The 8,366-nt window shown below is 39.4% G+C and overlaps 1 protein-coding gene across 1 annotated transcript in view; it reads left to right on the top strand.

Moving 5' to 3' along the window:
- Nucleotides 1-21: 21 nt before the first annotated feature.
- The window catches only part of ESRP2 (epithelial splicing regulatory protein 2), a 95,264-nt gene continuing 86,919 nt past the window's right edge, over nt 22-8,366 (top strand). The window contains exon 1 of the mRNA XM_071756979.1: nt 22-225. The gene's annotated coding sequence lies outside the window, so the exon portion shown is untranslated. The remainder of the gene's footprint in view (nt 226-8,366) is intronic.

Raw genomic sequence — 8,366 nt, 5'->3', positions numbered from 1 at the left:
CCCGCCCCGCCCCGCCCCTGCAGGCGTCACCAGCCGAGTGCGGAGAGGGCGAACCGCCGCGCGCCCTCTCCTCAGGCTCAGTGGGCGGGAAGCTGCGACCCCCTCATGCCCTGCCCCGGGCCCAACCCCGCAGAAACCTCCCCAAATGCGCCAGTTTCTCCTGACTTTTGGAGGCCTACGGCTGCTGCCGCCCCAGCCAGGCCGATTGAGAGGCAGAGCCGACAGGTAGGGCAGCTCACAGGTCCAGACTGAGGCCTCTGGCCCCGGCTGGCCCAACGCAGGAAGGGAGGAAGACGATGAGGAGCGCGGTTGTCCCACCTCACTACTTCTGCGGTTGTGGGATCGTAGAAGCTTCCCGAAAGTGATAAGGGAAGGGTCATTTGCTGCAAAACTTGCACACAAAATTAGGGAGCACATAAGGGGTGTGGTCCGAATGGTTTAAGGGGAAACAAAAATACATGGCAGAGCTGGGGATTTCGGTATTGCACAGGCAAGGGACTGGGCCTACGATATAAAAGCTTATGGGCATAGCTGTACTTGAGGCAATGCCTGACTAATGTGACAGGTAATTGGTACAGGGTATCATTGAGGTCAGGCATTTGGCAATACTAAAAAAAAAAATCATTAGACCTCAATCCACATAACAAGAACAGGGAGACTTGTAATTACAGACATTTAAAACCAGAAGGAATATAAGCCTTGGTACTTCAGCAATGCCTGTTAGCAGGAGTTACGTGCTCAGTTTGAAGGTTGGTTGGTTGGTGTCTGGTTGTGGAGGGGGAGAAAGAAGGGTGTCCAGAGAAGCAGAATCAGAAACATATGGTACTGGGAACCAGTGTAACAAAATCTCATGATCAGTCATGATTTTGCTGACAGGAAGACAAGATTTCATTTGTTCACGCAAGTCTACTGATGTGGGGATACTCCTTCTGAGCCATGTGTTAGCAGTTCATGCTTAGGTTAAGCTATTTCTGAATGGGTTACTTTGTAACAAGCATACAAAACCCACTTATTTTACATCTTCCTACATCCCTTGACATATCTACTAATTTTCAGAAATATTACTAATCTGAATGGTTAATACACTAACATGAACAATACCACAAAGGAAGATACGGGAATGAGAGACAAGTTGTAGAAACCTACTTCTTATTTACTTGGCAATTCCTACCAGCTATATGTACTGTAAGGTACAAAATTGAAGCTGTTCTTGCCCATCTGAATTCAGTATTCAACCACATTTGTAATTCCTGCAGAGGAATATGTCAAAAAGGTCTGTGCATGAAGGCAGAATCTGATAAAACAGATACACAGCCTATGGATAGGAATTAAGAACTGGGGGTGGCTTGACACTGGCATGGAAGGCGGAGGACACATCTTCCTCCTGAAATGCAGCAGGGGAAGAAAATGCAACAAATTCAAGGGAGCTAAGGATCAGCCTCGATCTGACTTGTCTTTTTCAAGGCAGCTGCCACACCTTTTTTTTTTTACAATGAGTACAAGGGTGTCAACATCCAACACACCCAGAAGCCCGTGCCAAAGACAGGTGCTTAGTCACTGTGCAAGTGTTGACTTGAAATTACCTCCTACTAAAACAAGCTACAGGGAGTGCAGGAATGACTGCAAAGCTGATTGCAACATTGATCTTTATGTAGGAATTAAATGTTACAAAATGCAGCAAAACACCTTATGGAAGGGTAAAACAATATTTTAAAAAAAAAACTCATTTCAACTGCTTGTAGTCATTCCCTCCTAGCCCTGTTCTCAAAAGTCCCAAAATGCACATGTCCAAATGGGCCAGGATCATTTGTCCTGTGACACAAGGTTCAAGGAATGCCAGCTGTGATGTCCTCACTACATCTCTGGTCTTTGCTTGGGTAGCAGCAAAGCATTTTTTTGTGCAGATTTCCTGTGCCTTTTAGGAGTGAGTTGTTATGCTGTGATTTTTTATCTCAGTCTTTTATTTCACACTCTAAATTCAGGGCAAGTTCACAGCCAGTTGTCCTTCTTCCTACTGAGCTAATGGAAAGAGGAATGGCCTCTGACTTATTGTACACTTGTTGCCATCTTGTCACCAGAAGGCAGGTCTTCTGCTAAAGTATTTCTACTGTAGGCTTTCAGGTCCTGATGTAAACACTGCATTTGTCTTAGCAGTTTGCTCTTACTCGTGTCCTTGATCATCATATATATCATTTTTGTAGTGTTGGACTTATAGATTCTGCTCATGATATCACACACAAACATGCTGAATTCAGACTCATCTTAATATTTCTTTTACAAATCACTGTGCTGTTCTGGCAGCTGAGAGTATCTGCACACTTCTCTAAAGCCTTTTCATCTTCCTCTTCTCCAGAGAAAGCCCACTAAGTACATAGTTGCTCTTCCTTCTGCTTTGGAAGCCCAGGCTCTTTAGATAAAGAGTCTTTCAGCTGATCAGTCAAGTAGTATCTGTTAGTTATTCCTTCTGTTGTTTCCTTTTGAGAGCTCAGGACCATTCACATTCAAAAGTAAATTAAGCTCTTAGCTTTTATAATGTTTAAATTTTCACACTGAGTGCCTGGTCCTGTTGTGATTTGCATCGACAAACACGAGGAACAATGGCATTCAGAAGAGTTCCTCAGAATTGCTTTACATTTGATGATGCCCTGCTGTTAATCAAGTCAATCAAACTGTTTCTAAGTGCTGTTTTGTTAGAAGGGCAATCCAGCTCATCCTCCACAGAGATTGACTTGACAGCAGCACATTTGTAGATTAACAGCATTTCATTTTTGGAACACACCTGGGTAGCATCAGGACAGAATTCTGTCCTGGAAATCCAAAGCAAATTCAAGAAATAACAATGCCAACTACAAGTCTAACTGCCTGCAGAGTGCCAGCAAGCTTATTATTGAATAAAGTACTGCTTCCTTCACATGTTTTGTATCCAAACCTGGCAAGAAATGAAAAAGGAAGGGGTTACAGTTGATAAAAGCACTACAGTACTTTTTCATTTGACAAAAAGTCATTATCCATAATCCAGAGGCCAGTTTGTTACTTCTGTAGAGAATTTTTTTTTCTTGTGCATAGTCAGTCTTGTGAAAAAAATATTCTTTTCTTCTTTAAAAAAAAAAAAAAACCCACAACCAATAAAAGCAACAACAAAAAAACCCTAACTACTTGAAGTGAACTATATTAAACACCAGAAACTACATCAGCAGCAGTATCTCTGTTTAAGACTCCTTGAGGTAACTTGACAAAAAAAAAAAAGTGAATTGGATCGGAGTTTGAACACTGGTTATTTGAAAGAAACAATCCTTTCCAGAAATCTAATATTTGCTTAAATGTCTTTTATTTGATTGAACAGAATTCTCTGTTTGCTTCTGATCTTTGCAGTTTAAGTAGTGTTTGTATTGGCTCAAATACCCCCAAGCATAGTTGTGCTGAGCTAGGCAAGTAGAAAACCAGCAGTTTTCAAAGGAAGATGTTAAGATAACCAAAAGCATTGGCACAAATCTACACTGTAGGCAGAAGCTCATGTCAGCACTTTCCCCACTGTAAATGTGTTCCATTCAGGAATTTACCAAGTTCAGAATAAGTTGACAGTCATCCCTCAGAAAAGCACAATGTTAACTTTGCCACCTCACAAGATTTTACCAGCCATCCAAACTTTTGCATTCAAGTTTGTACCAATACAAATTATCTCTGATACCCAGACTCCAACCATAATGAAAATAAGAATAAAGAAACACAAATATGTACAGAAGCTTCTTAGACAAAAAAAAAAGGTATAATATTTAATAAGATACTTATTATTTTGTATACAAAAAATAGTATTTGTATCAATTTACAGTTGCTCTAATTATCTCTCCCTTGTTATTGACTGTATAGACAGCATCTACTACCCACTTAAATTTTCTTCCTGCAGACATCAGTATGACATCTCTTCTTGAGTTCCCAGAAGTGCTTTGTCTTTGGAAAATATAGTACAGATCTTTGACATTTCTTTCCTTCCAACCCCCAAGCATCACAGACCAGCCCAAATACTTAGCTATAAATAAATTATGTTCATATGCACAGTTTTGAACTGGTACCCAAGGCCAGGAAGGAATCAACTAGGGAGAACTCAGCCCTACTCAGAAAGCTAATGTAAGCTGTAAGCCTATGCACTGATAAAAACTAACATATACACAGGTATATGGAACTTAGGAAAGTTACATGGATGCATTTTGTTTTGGTTTGCCACAAACATTCAGATTCCAAAAACCTCACATTCAGAACAACACATTTGTTCAGTTTCAAGCTTCATCAGAGAACACATATTTTTTAAAGAATCTGGGGATTCTTTTCCCCCCAATAGTTCTGTCTGTACCATAAAGATTTCCAGTACTCCCTGACTTAACAGATTTACCTCTGCTAAGTTTCCTACATCAGTTGAAAACCTGGCCATTGTTTAGGATTACCTTTACTTTTGAAAAAGCAGCACTAAAATAAAACGATACTACATCAATATGATCTTTCTTCACTGTCTGCAGATCAAGATTTTGTTTTTTAAACAGATACAACCCCTTAAAACTCAACTCAGGAGGCAAAAAACAAGCTTAATCCCTTCCTCCTCAAGAATGGTTTGAGGGCCAGTTGAGGTCAGTCATACCTGTACAATGTGTTTTGGTTTTAGTACAGCTGTTGATGACCTGTAGTAATCCTCACCTGCTGCAACTGACCTGAAAGGTGGACATCCATAAACATGTATTTTTCTTAAGAGCTGGGTGTACATGGGAAGGAGGCTTTTTTTCTTTTAATACCAACACTGGGTTTTGTAACAGTATTGCGTCAGAACAAAATTTTAAATATAGAAGGTTCCATAAATACACCAGACATTCAGTTCATTTTATAGCCCAGTTTTGTTAAATTAAGCAGAGGAAGGTATGTGCTGAAGAGGGTGTTGATTTCTGAACCTTTAGCAAAGTCTGTTTAGTTTTTTTGATCTGCTATTGGACAGGTTAGCAGGCTTTTTAGAAAGTCACTGCACTTGTTGAGCAACAATTGTTAAACTCAGGCAGTACTAAGTGCAGTAGTATGGTATCAGAACACAATCTGACATGCATTTGAACCAGGGCTGCAAAGATACTTTCCTTCCCTTCTCCCTGCTTCCTCGGCCCTTCACAGCCAGCTCCACATTGTTCCCCATGCTCACTACCCTTAGAACAATAAACAAGACTTGAAATCTGTTCCTCAGTATCTTTAAGACTGGATTTGGTTACAGTGCAGAACACAGAAAGAAGGGGAGAGGGCAGTTGGATAGTGGGAGTACCAGAAATGCAGGCTTACACAAATATCAGCTTAGAACATCATAGCCTTACCATTTGCCAGGGTAAGAAATCCACAATTAATAGATCATCTCTCCTATCTTTAAACCTTTAACCCATTTAATAGAGATCAGATTACTCTTTTGGGTCACATTTCATGGAAGCAAATCGATTCGGGCTTGTAAACCATCCACTTAATAAAGCTTCATAGTAAATTGTAAGGATATCGTGACTAACAGGCTGAACTGCAGAATTCCTGCTGAAAGAGCAGGAGTAGATTAGAAAGACTGGAATCTAGGAGTGAGAAATTCTCAGCAACAATACTGGGAGTTTTACTTAAGATTTTCTCAGTGTTGTTGTTCCATGTTGAACCACTGAAGTATTTTGAAATGGAAGGGAGGCAAAATACAGAATTCTAAAAAATAATAAAAGGTGGAACAGGAAGATGAACAGGGAAGAGACAGTTTTGTGTATGATGAATATATGAAGAAGAGATGAAAGTATTATCTATGTTGTGATGAAAACTGAGTAGGTTGAACCCTCAGGGACAGCTTATTGCACAAGTTCCCGTAAATTACAACTTCCCAGCACACTGTGTGAGTGGTAGAACCTGACAATTTTTGCTGTGCAAAGAAACCGTTTGCACCCTCAGAGGTAGAAAGCTAACAAGGTGGTTTTGATCTGCAGACAAGATACTTTGCAGGTGGAGAGAGGATTTAGAGAAAAATCAGAATTAACATGCTGCTATTGTAAGGCTAACATGCCCTCCAAGCCTGTAAAAGTGGCTAGGGCACAGTGACATACTTCTCAAAGAAAGAAATCTTGTTTGTTGTTTCACATGACTCAAAGATAATAATTTCAGGATTCTAGCCCACATAGAATGAAAAGGCAAGGAGACCACTATTCTTCTGTTTAATAAGTAATTTCACCCAGTGTCACACCTTGTCTGATATCCCAGTTGGGCAGGGTGTCAGGGAGGTTGCTGAGAAATACAGGGCACAGGAAATTTGCTAGCTAGCTCCAAGATACTTCTATAAAGACAACACTGCTACTGATAGATCCAACTGATTACTGACAGAAATGTCCAGAAGAACTGAAGCTTTTGTCAGTCATTCAGTAATTTATTTATGTAGCCTACTAAGGTTTCTCTCATTTTCAGTTCTAAACAGTTCAGACACTGAAATGTGGAAAAACATCTGACTGATGATATTTGTCGAGAGATCTCACATCAGCCCATAAGAAATAATGAGTTCCTCTTTAGTGGGCATATAAAAAATGAACTGGTGAGAGTTTAACAATGTTTAAGGGGTATGTAAACTGATTTTTTTCCTCATTTTACAATTACTGCTATTTGAATGTGAAACGTGTGTGCAATTCCACTAAAAGATTTATCTATAAAAGAGATGTTTTTCTTAGTTGTGGAGCTGTAATGTACATTGACCATCGATGTACATTAACATTAAAAAAAGCCAAAAATAAGTTTAACAGACTTGTTCAGATTTGAGTTTTGACTGTCAGTGCATGTAGATATAAATGCCTGGTCTTTTGTTTGGCTTTCCAAAGGGAGAATGTATAAATTATTCTAAATTGTGCAGAGACATTTCTCTCCCATCTTTTGGAAATGTTATGTATTGCTTATGATTCTTCTAAAGATATTGTTCCCTTTTAGGGTGAGGGATACAAACAGCTGAAAATGGTTAATCATGGGAAAATGGCTTAATCAGCAACATCGTGAGTAGCATTTTGTCAGGCTGTGTCAAACGTGCCAGTGCCAAAATACAAGTGTAGGAAAATTAAGGTTGGCAGGGACTTTTCAAGGTCCTAATCCTTTTGTTCAAGTTCCTAGCTATGATCAAACTTAGATCAGGATACCTATTCCAATAGTTCTATTGAGCAAATAATACAAAGAGAATATAAAAGGACAATTCTAATAGAATTCTGCCACTTAATTTAACCCATACCTGGGATGGCACAACCTTTTTTTTTCTTTTTTTTTTCCAATTTATATGCTATAAACAGCTTGAGATACTTTAACTGGGTACATTTCCAATATGTTACTAGACTAACACTCTTTAAGAGCTTCTTCATGGTATGGTGAAAATTATTTAGTTATCAGTGTTTGGCAGCTGGGAGGGAAGCTGCTCACATTACAAACCAAAGTGGTAGAAAATGAGTACAGCTATCATGTGACAATTTTTTTTCTGCTGAAAAAAACAAATATATGTGCTTTCACATCACAGATGAATTGGTCTCATGATTTTCCTGCTGAAGGATGTTTCATTATGAAGCAACTTCAGCACTTCTTCTTGAACCTCACCTAAAATAACTTGTGAAAACAGTTTTGCTGTGTTTATAGATAGCAAAGATGCCTTGATTGTCTGGAGAAAACAATTCTCTCGAAGCTTCTATCTTACTCTGGTTCAGGGGTATTTCCTCATTTGGCAAGCTGCTAGACAGTACTGATTTTTTCTGTTGTGCTTAGGTTAGAGGTCTGTTTTCAGATAAAGTAGAAAGGCTAACACTTTTCAAATTTTAAGTTTTGTTTAACTGTCTTGTTTTACATGCTTTAGAGCTGCCTTTTTGTAGCTGTATAACCTTGTATAGAAGATAGTATTACATGAAGAGAAACAAAACCTTGCAAACCTCCAAGCTATAGATTCAGCCCAATGTTGTTTAAAACCTGAATCAGAGAACTAGGACTTGGATAAAGTTTGTGACTGGATCTGTGATTTGTCATGGGGGACCCCTAATGATTTGATCCAACTGACACGCAGCAGCAGTGTCTAGCAAGACCCCCAGCCATGTTTTCCCTTCTACATAGTTTGGTTTTCACTCGGTGACAGACCTCAAAATGTGCTGAAAATCAGCCCTATGAATCAGGATATGTTGCTGTATCAATGTGAAGTACATCCAGCTAATGCAGAGGAGAACTAAAGCAGCAGAGCTATAGCACTAACTTCAGTAATATTGTGGTCTGATGCCATGCAATGTGCTTAATACGTGGTAATTCAAAACACAGGAAGATAGCAGTCATGAAAAAAAGTAGTCACACATCTGCTGCACAGGGGAAGAATGATTCAA

The sequence above is a fragment of the Heliangelus exortis genome, chromosome 13 (genome assembly GCF_036169615.1).
Source record: "Heliangelus exortis chromosome 13, bHelExo1.hap1, whole genome shotgun sequence".
NCBI lineage: Eukaryota > Metazoa > Chordata > Aves > Apodiformes > Trochilidae > Heliangelus > Heliangelus exortis.
Note: the sequence above shows the minus strand (reverse complement) of the source record. Positions and strands in the feature narration are given on the sequence as shown.